At 48.1% G+C, this 15,045-nt stretch overlaps 1 protein-coding gene across 4 annotated transcripts in view; it reads right to left on the minus strand.

Moving 5' to 3' along the window:
* The window catches only part of TBKBP1 (TBK1 binding protein 1), a 332,178-nt gene that overhangs the window by 278,115 nt on the left and 39,018 nt on the right, over positions 1-15,045 (minus strand). The window contains exon 1 of one of the 4 annotated variants that reach the window (XM_078645594.1): positions 7,684-7,759. The exons of the other annotated variants lie outside the window; for them this stretch is intronic. The gene's annotated coding sequence lies outside the window, so the exon portion shown is untranslated. Of the gene's footprint in view, positions 1-7,683; positions 7,760-15,045 lie in introns of those variants that run through there. 4 annotated transcript variants of the gene reach the window in all.

A 15,045-nucleotide genomic window follows, 5' to 3' on the forward strand; every position in this document is an offset into this window, starting at 1 on the left:
CAAAAAGTATGGGGGCCCAGCAATAACAATTCTGGCATTGGCATACACTTGCTGCTTTCAAAGGTGAGGCTACGCGGCAATTGGTGCCAGGTTGCAGTGAATCTCGGCTTGGTTTCAACTGGGCCACACTGCTTCCATTGGCGTGAGTCCGAAGTAGGTCCTGCTGTAATTAATTAATTAATTGTGGGTTTCTAAAGCGCTAGAATCGACTCCCGAAGGAGTATCTCTGCGCTGTAGACCGCTGGGGAACCCGTCCTGGCTTTCCCTGTGAGATGGTCCCTACTGGGCATCTCCAAGGTGAAACCAGGCATCCCCGGCGTATGTGGGGGGCCGTTGTGGAGATGAGGCAAGCTAATGCCCAGAGTTGCCGAGTGTGATCCCTGGTTAGAGTAGGCACCGAGGCGAGAATTATCGAGTCCGCTGACCCTGGTCCACGACCCTGCCGCGTCGGGAATTGAACACTGGTCCCGGGCCGTCCTCTGCTTCCGGGTCTGCCGCCTCTTACCAGTGAGCCACACCACTCCACATGTCACAATTGTGATGTCACAATGGGCAGATGAGGGGGATGCGCAGTTGAGCATGGAGACACTAATTGTCTGCGCATGCCCTATGACCTTTTCTCAGTAAATGCGGCCCCCAAGGAGACACCACAACAGCAGTGATGGCGCTGAGTCCGTGACTGCTATTGGGGCCGCAAGGAAAGGTCTGGTGGACAGCAAATGGCCCGCGGGCCGTACTTTGAGTACCGCCGCTAGAGGAACTATTTGGCATCCCTATCAGCCACATTCAGATATGGGCACCTAATAAGTTCCAACGTAACTGACAACTGCTAGACTCTTGTTGCCAGGCTACAACTGGAATACAAATTCAGCATGCCTGGTATCTTTGGCAAAGCCGAAAAAACAATTGATGGACCGAATGCAGAACAAGGTCATACATTCACCCCAGAACAGAGATCTGGGCCTAAATCCATTGTTTATTTTCTCACCATGCCATTCCAGTTTGGACACAGCCATACGCAAATCAGTCTTGACCCTGCGCCCAATGGGAACAGTCCATCCCGAACTGCCATGCCAGGTCCTCCCTGGACTCGAAACAAGCATCCTAGTACCGGTTTTGGGTTTTCAGCCCTGATCAGCCAGGATAGCTTGACCCCAGTGACATGGAGAGCACGGGACCCATGTCTGGGCATACCTGTCCTACTCGGGGTGACAAATGCAAAAAGAACAATTGATGGACAGATTGCAGAACAATGTCATACATTCACCCCAGTACAGAGATCTAGGCCTAGCCAACAGTCTGGCTAGTAACAGAATAGGCAAATCAGACCTATGGACTTTGCCAGTACTAGTGTCCCAGTTGTGAATGTGTTACTAGGGCTTTACAGAACGTTTGATGACTCTAACAATCAACATACCGAATTATCCAGATAAGTGGGTTAATGGTCTGTTTTGATCTTCATAACACAACAAATTGGTCCACTAAAAAGAACAGAGAGAAACTGATACACTGAACCCTGTGCAAGCTCTAACCTGAAGTTACCTATTAGTAGCTAATGGCATATTCAGATAAATGACACAGGTACGAGTGTACCACAAAGAAGGGCTGTGCTGTTGTTGCTTGCACTAAAGATTGACTTTTAAGGTTAAAAAAGACATCTTTTCACTTTTGAGAATTTCTAGCTATAAAGAAAGATTTAATTACAGCAAAAAATATCCACTTACCATTAAATATTTTTCTTCGTTGATCTCATCAGCACCAGTCATCTCCTACAAGACTACCAATCTGGCTTCAGATCACACTGCAGAATAAAACGCTTATAACCCGTAGACAACACCCTCTTAATCACAGATAAATATGTCTTGTCTACTGATATAGCTTGAACTCTTAGTCGGCTTCAACACCATCAACCACCCCATTGTTATACAGACCATTAACTTTTCATTGGGATTCACTAGCAATGTTTTTCACTTCTTTGCATCCTCCCTTTCCAATTAACACCATTCAATTCGAATTGGCACCTCCAGTAGCTCCCTAACACCTGCAGAGTCCATTATGGGTACTTTTTATCCCCATCATTCTCAACTTCTGAATGTAACCCCTTTGGACTCTACTCACCAATAACAATATACAAATTCACAAATATTATGACAACACACCATAATATATAAATGTTTCCTTTGTTACATACATACAACCCCTCAAACACTTCTTGCAGCTCATCAAGTTCTGAATGTTCAGCACTTAACTAGAGCTCCACCCTACATAAACAGAATTTCTCCTATTTGTCAGTAACAAAAAGCAACACATATTCCAAACCTAGCTCCAAGATGTGCAGCTGGACAGTTTCAAACCCCAGCTTTCACTCATCACCAAGCCAATCGGATTTGCGCTTGACACTGACCTCAACTACTAGGTACACATTGTCAAGAAAACCAAGACGGCTTGACAGTAGCTCTCTCTACTAACAAAAACAGGTTTCTCTAGAAAGCAACTTAAGAACTGGCGTTCATGCCCTTGCATCGGATGTTCCATGGCCTCTCCGACTCAATGTTGCAGAAATGCCAACATTTTAAAACTGTAATGAGGGAGATTTTTAATTAAAAAATTGAAGGAATGTATTTTTCTCATTAACATACGTTGAAGCAGAGGTAATTTTAACTGGGAGACAGGTAAAAGAAACCCATTTTTGGCTTTAAAAAATCTGAAGTCTCCCACCTGAATCTGGTCTGTTGGCATGTATGAAGCTGGTCCCCCTCTTAAGGGCACCCCACATGCTGTACCACACCCCATCAAGGGTCTCAAGAAATATGACCACATCATCCACACCTTGATGGAACTTCACTGGCTCTCCTTGCCAGCCCACAGCATCTTCAAAGCCAGCTGCATCCTCCACAGAGCTATAACATCCAGCACCCAACACATCTCTGGCTGACAAGCTCACCATCTGCAGTGGCTTTTGGCACATTCGCAGCCAGGATACAATGAGTCAAGACGCAGAAGTGCAGAAAAAACAAAAACAAGGTAGCCGGACCCTGAAACTAGAACATCCCCGTATCCATCAGCATTGCCCCAATCCTACTCCCATTTAGGAAAGAGATGATGACGCACTTTTTAAAGAACATCACATAAAAACAAAGGTGTAACACAAAGTGATTGGGCCCTCCTGCAGAATGTGAAGATGGGCCCTTAGCCTCACAGATTTTCATTGGCCTTGGGCTGAATGGGTCCCCCCCCCCCCGAAGGGATGGGTTTGGGGGTCTCCCAGTGCTGCAGGGCCTGCAGGGGCTTATGTTATGACCCTGCATAATAATACAGTAACAGTCACTATTCACTTTTTAGAAACCAGCTGCCCCTCCAACCATACGGGCGCTGTATCTTTGCCTTTGGCCCTGTACAGCGCTCTCCTGCTTTACAGCTAGGTTTGCACTATAGAAATAACACATACATAAATACATCCCTACAAATAATAATAATAATAATAATCTGATTTATAAAAAAAATGGTTACACCAAAGGGAGTGTCCTTACACTAGAAGAAAACCTAGAAACCTACAGCCCAACAGTCCTCTCCTATAAATAGATACAAAGCAAGCAAACTACCACCGCTCTACCCTACCCAGCATGACCTTGTTGCAGAGCTAATTGAACTACCACCGCTCTACAATTCCCAGCATGACCTTGTTGCAGAGCAAATTGAAACAGCCATGTTTTGAGCTTCTCACGAAAGGCCTTTTCCGAAGGTTCCATCCTCAGCTGTAAAGGCAAAGAATTCCACCACTTCGCAGCTAAGAAACCAAAAGAGCAACCGCCCATCCTGGCCCTCTTCACCCGAGAAACACCCGCCCTGTTGGTACCCGGTGGCCTGAGACTGCGACTCAACAGATGGCATTTCATCAATGATTGAAGATGAAGATTAACAGTGCACACCGTTGGAATCAACAAGCAGTTTCTACAAAGTAACCACTGAATAAATCAAACTTGAATGGTAAATTGTGCTAAACATTATCTGTGGGCTGCCCATCCCACATGTTTGAATGATATGTAAATAAATTAAGCATGAAAATTGCTAGAAAAACTGCGCGCACTACGGGAGAATATTTTTAACAGTAGAACAATTTAAACATAAAAGTTCTCAATTGAAGTAGTAAGTACTCAAATAAACTTTCCAGACAACAAATATTTAACACAATATTTTCTCTGTTGTGTGATATTTAAAAATGCAATTAACAGACAACAGCAATTACATTTGTATTACATCATACGTAATATATGATTTTGTACATAATCCATGTTTATCAATTGAAATACAATGTTCTGCAGTCACAGGTCAATTGTGTGCCACCCTATGCATTTCGGGAACCTTCGTCCCTTCCTCAGGGGCCGCTGGCTAAGTTTGAAACCGGGGACGAAGCAGAGTGATGACTATGTAACACGCCCTTATGGTCCAAGCTGGTTTGTTATGGTATAACATGAGTGTCACGAGTCCGATAACGGACTGCGGACTCTGTTGCCCTTCGGGTCTGACACAGTCATTTCGCCCTTTGTGCAGGAAGGACATGACCCCTTTAAAGGAATCTCTCAGACGGGATCCCCAGGGGCGTGGCCTATGACGTCTCACCCCAGCGGCCTATCGGAAGAGCAGCAGGCGCAAAAAAGAAGACCGTCCTTCCTTCGACACACGGAAGCGGGTTCCCCCGAAGCAGGAGAGGTCATGGCACGGAGTAGCGGAGGCGGAATCGCAGCAGGAAGGAGCGGAGCTGGAGAAGACACCGAATCCAGTACTGCGGCGGCGTGCAGTGACGACAAGCCAGGAGGCCAACTGTACCACGCTTCGCCCAGCCACCCCCCTGGAGGAGGGTGGCTTACCAAGGTAGGGGCGACTCTACAGGGGCTTGCGGGTCACGTGAGGGGGAAAGACGCTGTATAGAGGGAGGAGGGAGGTCACAAAAGGGCTCACTCGGTGCCGGTTGAAGGCGACATCTCCCCCTCACTCCTTTTCCCTGAAAGAGAAACGCCGGTGTTTCACTGCAACTCACCCCAGTCTATTTCTTTTGTTGTTCCATCCCCATCTACCCTCGCCATCCCATCAACCCTGGGGAGGACCATCCAAAGTCCAGGGTACGACCTGGTGAAGACAGGACCTTTTTCCAACCAGGAGTTCAGACCCCTGAAAACCCAACAGACTGTGATTCTCTTTTTTTGTGCCTTATTTTTGGAATAAAGAAAGTATTCTTGAACTATAACCCTCTCTCTTGCAATTTTCCTTGGTTTGGACAGCCTTCCTCTTGGAAAGATCCCCGAGTTACGACAATTGGTGAACCAGTTTGGACCATAAGGGCGTGTTACATAGTCATCACTCGGCTTCGTCCCCGGTTTCGAATGCATAGGGTTTAAATTGTTCTAAATGTTAAAAATATTCTCCCTTAGTGCGCACAGTTTTTCAAACAATTTTCATGCTTGATTTATTTACATATCCTTTCATCAATGATGCCAAGTATCGTGGGCACCTGACATAACATTTTTTATCAAAAAACAACAAGGCCTAGTTTTTTAAGGCACCTATTGTCAGGCTACACAATTTCTAAACCGAGGCGAGAATTTACAAACTGTAAATTCCATATAGTCCTCTCTTTCCTTTTATGAGGTAATCGCCAAACGTTTTCCGCCTTTACTTAAAACCGTTTTTACAACTGACAGTCACCACTTTTTGTAATATTTCCATCAACTTATCACAATGTGAAAAGAACCCAAAGGTTTGAAAGAAGAAGAGGGAAGGACAAAGTGTGAAAAGACAAAATGACCCCCCATGTGCGCACCACCAACGGGTTCACTGGTTGGTACTCACCAGTTGTGCCCACTTTTCTCATCATTGGTAGTCATTTTGTCTGAAAAAAGAAAATAGGTGTCCAAAAGAAAATAACCTCGGTGCAGCGAAGTGAGCAGGTCACATCTCACGATGTAACCATGTGTAATTAAAATTGAAAAATACTATATTAGCAACCACGTTATTATTCGAAAAGTGTCTTTTTTCAGGGCAAGCCACTTTGTCAAGGCACCAGTATGGGACCAAATGTAAAAACAGGACAAAAACAACACACTCCATCACTCTCAACTCCCATTTTGTCAGAAGACCTTCTTATTCATTAAGCATGTAGTATGTATTTATTTATACCTATTTACCCTCAAGAAGCCACTGTTCCACGTACCAGCTTGTTCTATTGAGGTCACATAAAGAACTCCATATGTGAGTCCTCAAAGTGGATTGATCATCAGCTATAATGTCAATCTGTAAAATAATGCACGTGAAATACTGAACAACATAAAAATCGTGTTTAGGTTTAGATACCTACAAATTAAGCATGCACTACAGTCGTTATACCGACGGGTACTATCCTACAGGAGTCGTCGCCTCTTGAAGACAGACTCCTGTCCGAACACATGCAGGAAAAGGCCACCTCCCTCATTTATAGAAAGCTCATAAATAACCTCCCAGATGTGACGGCCACCTTGAAACAGCACTGGGCGGAGGAGGTGGGCCCCTTTATAGACTCTGAATGGCAGGAGGCCCTCGCCTCTCCCCGGGAGACCGCTATCCCCTCAAGATTGAAACTGGTACAACTAAAGATACTGCACCGCACATACTACACTAGAACGATTCTACACAGGATAGGAAAAGCCACGCATAAATTCTGCATACGTAACTGTGGGGAGGAGGGAAAAAATTTTCCACACCATATGGGAATGCAGATACATGACGACCTACTGGACGGCAGTGATGCGCACGATTTCCCAGACCATAGACATCTCCTTGCTCCCAGAACCTCGCCGCTGCCTGCTAAATGTATGGGAACCCAATGACCTAAACCAGCGACAACAAGACTGGGTAATGTTAGGCATGTTGATAGCAAAACATAACATCGCCAGGCTCTGTGGTTCGGCAATATCGCCAACGCTTCGAGATTGGTGTAGGGATGTGGATGAAGCGATGGTGGCAGAAAAGGCGATCTACATCTACCGCGGCTGCCCAAAAAAGTGGGGTAGAATCTGGGGGGCCTGGAACGCATTTAGGGGTAACATTTACTAACCGCTATGTACCACTGAGGAAGGTGAAGACTCGGACTAGTGGAACTTGGACAAGATATGCAAGTGAGGTTAAGATATGTTCAGAATGTAATACTCTGTATTTATGATCAGGAACTGACTGTAATTGTGTTATACCCGCTAAGAGTACTTATATAGATGATGTAACGAACTTATGCAGAACTGTCATATTTGCAATGTTAACACAAAATAACAAATATTTTAAAAAAATCGTGTTTAGGGCAAATTTAGTACCATTTCAAACTCTTTTTACTTCGTGCCATTTCGTTACACACGATAAAAACTCGTGGACCTCATTAAAAGACAATATGCTATTCGTCTGTGTTTCTTAAACTTTTAAGAGGTACTCCATATTATCAAACCTTTATATGTGACTGCCCTCATCACTTTCCAATGCATGCACAATTTAACAGTGAGCGGCTTGCACCAGGCTCTTGCTCGTCGTTTTATATTGTCGCTTTCATGGCTTTTGCAAATGTGCGGTTTCAACAAACAAAGGGCCTTTTCACCTCAGTCTCACCACAAACACCCGCTTATCTACCGGTTACAGTGTCTTATTGCCTCCCCCAGTCCTCCTTACCGACCAGGGCCTCACGGAGCACATTACATCCTCAGGTCGTCTCCCATGACTCGCACGCCACCTATATCCACTTCCGTATGTCAAATCACGTGGAGGGGCCATGTGGTCACGTGGGGGGGGGGGGAGGGGCGACCCGGCGGTGGCGCCATCTTGGAACAGGGTTATTTTCTAACCCAGTGATTAAACTTGGTGACAACCTTTAAAACACGGGGGATTTTTTTTAAACGCCGTTAACATATGTTTCACTTAATAAAAATTAATTTTTGAAAAAACCTTCGCCAGCTGACCACCAAAAAAGATAGAATCTTGTGCATTACAGACTCTTATACCTGCCCAGGGGATTTATATATGAAAGCTGGTAGCCTATGTTTCACATAAAAAAAACTCAAAACAACTCAAATCATCGGCAGCGGACCCTTATTACTCACACCACCAAAGTAGAATGCAATATTGTACATTATAGAGTCATATAACGGCACACAGACTCAAAGCATTATTTGGGGAACCACTCCCTGTGATGTACTCCTCTCAAGGGCATCAACGACCAGAACTTGTATACATCTATACAGCTGAAATGATCTTTTTCTCAGAACTTCTTCAGAGAATGTGGGGCAACACATACCTTCAATGTTCTCTTCTGTTTATTATCACATACCATTGTTTATTTAATTACAGCAATGGCATGGTCCAGGAAGATGTCAGTTACGGATTCGTGTTGCCATACCATATATCCTGATCAATTGCTGTAGTGAAATCATCTTAACGACACTCAGGGCAAGGATCAGTAGAAGAATTGTTATCTGACTTTACTCCATTCAATAAATTCATTAAGCCCGAGCTGGTCACATTTCTCTTGGAAAATCCAGCAGGCTTCCTTTGAAGCCAAAATTCCATCAATGTTCCGTGGGTTTCCCACTACCTTCTCTAGTTCTACCTAGGTGAAAGTGTGTTTTTGCTCATCACAATGTTGCACCAATTTGGTAGTAAGTTGTCCTGTCTTTATCGTGCTTAGATGTCCCTGCATTTGGATTTAAATTTTTCTGGTGGTGAGCCCTATGTATTGGAGACCGCATTGACACGTGAGTCCATACACCACATTCGTGGTATTACAGTTACTAAAACGTGTCAAGAACCATTCTTTACCAGAATTCAGTGTCACGCTCAAAGTTTTTTTTGTTAGACCGCAGACTGAACATGATCCACAAGGATAATGATCATGTGGAACCGTGATCTCATTCGACTTCTGTGCGGGAGCTGTCCGGGTATGGACTAGTTATCCTTCAGGTTGCTCGACCTTTTAAAAGCAAATCTTGGCGGTGGCATCTTAAAATCTTTGTGATAAGTTGATGGAAATATTACAAAAAGTGGTGACTGTCAGTTGTAAAAGCGGTTTTAAGTAAAGGCGGAAAACATTTGGCAATTACCTCATAAAAGGAAAGAGAGGACCATATGGTATTTACAGTTTGTAAATCCTCGCCTCCATTTAGAAATTGTTTAGCCTGACAATAGGTCCCTTAAAAACCATGTCTTGTTGTTTTTTGATTGACTGTTGAGTGGAGGGCGACCTGTGTTTTTCTTCCCTCTAAAGCTCCTTTTTGAATGTATAAAAAATTAGATGCCAGAATCCCAAAGCTTTAAACGAGTGTCTCTCACCGAGTGGCAGCCGGTGCAAGATGGCACGAGCTGGACCTGCAGGTGCACGTCTGGGTAGATTTAAACCAAGGTGTGCTGCTGCATTTTGAATCCTCTGCAATGGCTGCAGTCTCCCCTTCGTTGCCCCATAACCCCCGCACTGTACCCCACTCCAGAGTATATGCACCCAATTTTGGTGATTCTCAGAATGAACAAGCCAAAACTGTTTGTGTTCTTAGTGGTCAGTGTTGACCACAGTTTTTATTAGTAATACATGCATATAATTTTGTCATTACTCATATGCCATTGCCGTACAATATTATCAGCGAACTGTCGTGCATGGGTCATACATCATCAGTCTGTGTTTGCCATACACGTTATCTGCCATACATCATATTCCATCGTCCATTCACAATTGGACTGGCAGTTAGTTCTGTAAGCTTCTCTCGTTTCTTGCCGAATCTGAGCCATCTCCTTGATTGGTTGTCTTTGTGCTTACTTTGCGCGGGGGTAGCTTCCTTCCCGGAGTTAAGACCATACTCGCTACCTTGTTAGGCTCTGTTGTGCCCTGCCATCCGGCGGGGGCTGGGCTGCGAGTGCCGTCTTCGTTTGCTACCCCCCTTCTTTTGTTTGGCCACTCACCCTGCCGTGCGGCATCCCAGTGTGAGGGGGCAATTCTTACACACCGCCTGTCGATGTGCCTCCGTAGCAACCATTGTATCCTTAGTTTTTCGCCCTTTCCCTGCCTGATTTCCAGCACTGCGACATTGCTGTTCCTTTGGTGTTCCAAGATTCCTTTGTGCGCCGCTGCTGTTCCCCTGCTCCACGATAAGAGCTGGTATGGGGAGCGGAGCTTATATGCCCCCATTTTTGGTCTTCCTGCCTAGCTGGCAACCTTTTCCTATTGGGGGTTTGTACCCCACATCACTCCCATTGGATGGGGGGGTTGGCGCTCACTTGGCGGTGCCAGCGCACGGGGCACTTTCCCGCTTCGGGGGCGCGGCCGGGCGCCCAGAACCAGTTTTCTTTGGGGGCTTGGCGCTGGTTATGGCGCCGGCCCTTGAGGTCCCCTAAGGGGGTGGCCTCTGCGATAACCCCGGCACTGTGCCCCACTCCAGAGTATATACACCCAATTTTGATGATTCTCAGAATGAACAAGCCAACAACTGTTTGTGTTCTTAGTGGTCAGTGTTGGCTGCAGGTTTTATTAGTAATACATGCATATACTTTTCTCATTACTCATATGCCATTGTCATACAATATTATCAGCGAACTATCGTGCATGGGTCATAAATCATCAGTCTGTGTTTGCCATACACCTGATCTGCCATACATCATATTCCATCGCCCATTCGCAATTGGACGGGCAGTTCCTTCGTTAGTTCTTTCTGTAGGCTTCTCTCGTTTCTTGCCCCATCTGAGCCATCTCCTTGCTTGGTTGCCTTTGCGCTTACTTTGCGCGGGGGTAGCTTTCTTCCCGGAGTTAAGACCATACTCGCTACCTTGTTAGGCTCTGTTGTGCCCTGCCATCCGGCGGGGGCTGGGCTGCGAGTGCCGTCTTCGTTTGCTACCCCCACTTCTTTTGTTTGGCCACTCACCCTGCCGTCCGGCATCCCAGTGTGAGGGGGCAATTCTTACACACCGCCTGTCGGTGTGCCTCCGTAGCAACCATTTTATCCTTAGTTTTTTGCCACGCCATCAGGGAGGCTTACGTCTTTCTGCAGCTCCCCCCTCTGCATCTTTTTTTTGGGTTTTTTTTTTTACTTGCAACCCGCCAGGGCAATGGCACCCCACAGGTTGCTCCAAAACACTCTCATTCCTTCTTCGGACAGATGGACTCCATCGTTTACGTAGAGCTCTGGGCGACCCGGGTGGATGAGTCCGTGCCTCACACTTTCCATACCATTGATTCTGCAGAATTTGCTCGCGGCTATGTTTAGTTTCCTCCATGAATTCTTCACTGCTTTCCTTGATTCTGCTCCATGCCATTCCCGTCTGCTGATCAGCTCGGACCAGATGACGGCCGTACTCCTGAAAGACCTGGCTGCCTCCTTGAGGTCTTTCTGGATGTCGTGGAGGAGAGCCTTCCTTCCTCTGTTCACCAAGTCGTTGCACCTCAGGTGGATGATCAAGATGTCGGGGTGCCATGCTGTGCCCGCCTGCACCTAAGCCAGGTTTGCCGGCAGCTGGTCTCATCTCATCCCTGGTCTTCCCAGCCACCGGATGCACGTGTCCACTGGCCTTCCTTCTTGCCTGCAGCGTCTCTGCTGCCACCAGGACTGCATTCTGGATATGAACGAATGGCCCACCACAAAAACCAAGTGCAGTCTCTTCCCTGCTGGAGCAATGGTTACAATTGTCAGTTCCTTGCTCGACACAGTCTGTGGGGTGGCGTCGCTGAACCCCTTTCTTGCAATCAGGCTGTTCAACATCAGGTGAGGCCTAACGTATGCCCGGTACGCTCGGGACCACCATCTGCCTACTGCTTGTATCCCTGCTTCCGATATCCCATGCTGAGCTGCTGATGTGGCTGCCCTGATTCTGAATGAGTGTGACCCAAAGGATGCTGGGGGAAGGCCTGCCTTGCTGGGGGCCATGCGCATTACTGTCGTGAATTGGAATTGCCGTCTTTGTGCTTGAACAGTGGCTCGTTCGCCTGCTGGTCGGACTGCCATAAATGCTTGCAGGTAGCATACCGCACAGTACCTTTGATGCTTAATGCAGTGCAGCCATATTATACTCCCTTTGCCGGCCTGATCTGTCTTTGAACGCCTCAGCCGTATCTCTAACTGAGATGTTTTTGGTGTTATATCGCTTGCCTGCACGCAACTCCCGGCAGGCCCCTTCCTACTGGGGGACACCAGCTCGCTGAGGCGGAATGCCCCAAAGAAGGCTGTGGAGAAAGCTGCCCGAACAGGAGGAGTTCAAATGCATCCCTAGTTATGTCTCCCAGCGCTTCCATCAGACGGGCCAGCTTAGAGAAATCTATTGGCCGCCTGCTGTCTTTTCTTGTGCCTTCGGCACTCTTCCAACCTCTCATGGCTGCCTTGACGTGATGGGTTGCTGCCGGGTCCTGACCGGACGCCAGCTTTGTGAAATGTGTCACTGCTGACAAGTGTGCCTGCGCCCAGGACCTGGATTTCTTACAGTGGAAAGCCCACTGTATGAATTTCTCCACTGCTCTGCCTGTTGCACCCACGTCTCCCAAGTTCTGGATGCCCCCTATCTACATCACTGTCCCCGCATACTTCTTGTATCGCCTGACTGCCTCCGGGGTGAGGGCTTGGTTCACCAAGACAGAAAGGTCTACCACGCCAGGTCCCACAGTTGCACCGGGAAAGGGGTCATGTCCTGGTCCGCCCCAGGGGCCAGCTGCCTGAATTTGTCCATCTGTGCTCTTGATAGGGCGTCCGCACCTCGTTCTCCCCCCCTGGTACGTGTCGCGCTCTCAGGTCTATGTTGCCATCCAACTGTAATTTAACCAGGTGGCGCATTAGTCTCAGTATAGTAGGGCACCTAGCTGATCCTTTGTTTGTTGTCTGTATCACTCCTTAGTTATCAGACCCGGTCAGCTTCATATTGCGCAGCTCGAGCTTCCAAATATTCAGGGCCACTATGATGGGGAATAGCTCAAGGAATGTAATATTACCAGTAATGCCTAGCCTGTGCCATTTGCTGGGCCATTGCCCCCCGCACCATTTGCTGCCTAGGAGGGCCCTGAAGCCTGAGCTGCCAACGGCATTAGTGAGCAGTGCTATCTGTTTGCTTGTCATCCATCCCTCTCTCCAAATTAGAATTCCATTGAAATTCTCCAAAAATGTGTCCCACATTAGCAGGTCCCGCTTGACTCCCGCCCCCAGCCTGACATGGTGGTGTTTAAGTGTCATGCCTGCTGTCAGCTGGGTTAAACGCCTGGCGAACACCCTGCCTGCAGGGATTACCCTGGCTGCAAAATTGAGCTTGCCTATCAGTCCCTGGAGCTCCCTTAGAGTTGCCTTCTCGCGCCCACAGAGGCTCCTAATGTCCTAACTAAACTCCTTTATTAGGTCTCGCCCTGCGACGCATCGCGAAGCGATGTCGCAGCGAGACCTATAGCTGTCCGCTTTGCTTACAAAGAGGCAAGAGGAGACAAGAGATGGGCACGCGCAGCCTGCCGTAATCGGATCAGGTCGCGGCGCGTTCGCATCTCCTGTCTCCCTTGAAAGCCTCCAACACACACAGGCACACCTCTCCCTGCTTTCGCACACACGCACACACACACAGAGAGACACACACACACACACGAGATCACCTGCACGCACATGAGCGCACACATACAGAGAGACACACCACACCTCCCCCCCCGCCGCCCCCACACACACACGAGCGCACACACGCACACATACAGAGACACCCCCACACACACATGAGCTCACACACGCACACATACAGAGACACCCCCCGCCGCCGCCCCCACCCCCACACACACACGAGCGTAAACACGTAAACATACAGCGACACCCCTCTCACCGCATCAGCCCCACTATGGACTTTGCAGCCTTCGCGGGGCTCTCCCTCGGGCATGGGAGCCCCGCGTCACCACTGCTCCTCTCTGGGCCAGCCACTCCGTGGGCGCGGGCTTCAGAAGACGGAAGTCCCGCCCCACAACATGTTTCGGTTTCGATCACATCTTGTTGAAGCTGTGAATCATCCCAGCATACACCGAGGCCTCGCGGTGGCGGCAACAGCAGGAGGAGGCGGAGGCAACGGCGGGAACATGCCTGATTCTGGCCCGGGCTTGCCCGAACACATGAAAGGCTGCATGTCCTAGTATTGGAGCTAGTTGTGGGCCATTTGATTCTGCGTGTTGCTGTGCCTGCTCTACAGCCTGCGCGGCCCCCTGAGGATTCCCGACAGCTTCGGCTCAGGTACAACAGGGGGGGAACCCCAAACCAGTAACCCCTCCTCCGCCGTGGACGGAAAGACAGCACGCTGCAGGCGGTGCTCCACAGGCTTTGGTGGGCCTCTCCTGCCCTGCTGGGAGGGATGTGTCTCGTGAGGCAGGCAGCGGTAGGCGCGCGCTGCCAGTCCACACTGGAGGCACTTCCCGAAGTTAATAACTTTTTGTTCCTACCCTCCCTTCTCGCGCCGTATGGACCAAGCGAGGGGGGAGTGGTGTGGGTGTGGTAGGGAGTATATTAACCGCATGCGTGCGGGCGGAATTCCGCCCGTACGCTGGGTTTTGCGAAAGCGCACTTTACGTGACGAGCTGGGCTCGTCATGAGCGTGCGAGGAGGCTACGCCATGACGAGCCCAGCTCGTCATGAGCGTCGAAGGGGTTAAATCTCGGATAAATTAGAGCAGAAGGTTTACTCACTCCCCCATTACCTACAACAAAATAGGAAGCCCCCTACGGCGTTCTCCATGCCCTGGTTGCAGCGCGCGGCGGAGGGGGCAGGGCTGTTCCTCTCGAGGCTTCAGTGATAGCACATGGAAGGAAGGCTACAGCGTGTTCAAGCTTTTTATGGCTTCTAAACATTGCGACAGCTCTCGGAACTACAACAGAAATACAAACAGTTTTTAGGTCTGTCTGGACAGAGCTTCTGTATGAGCAGATGTTGCTTAACATTATGTGATAAACATAAAAACGGGCTTGCAGAAGCGCTACCGTACATGCATGAAACTGCAGCAAAACCCCTGAAACTGAAGGTTAACACTTCCTTTATAATTAACACTAAATGTCTGTCCATT

This window comes from Lissotriton helveticus, chromosome 5_1, assembly GCF_964261635.1.
Source record: "Lissotriton helveticus chromosome 5_1, aLisHel1.1, whole genome shotgun sequence".
Taxonomy (NCBI): Eukaryota; Metazoa; Chordata; class Amphibia; order Caudata; family Salamandridae; genus Lissotriton; species Lissotriton helveticus.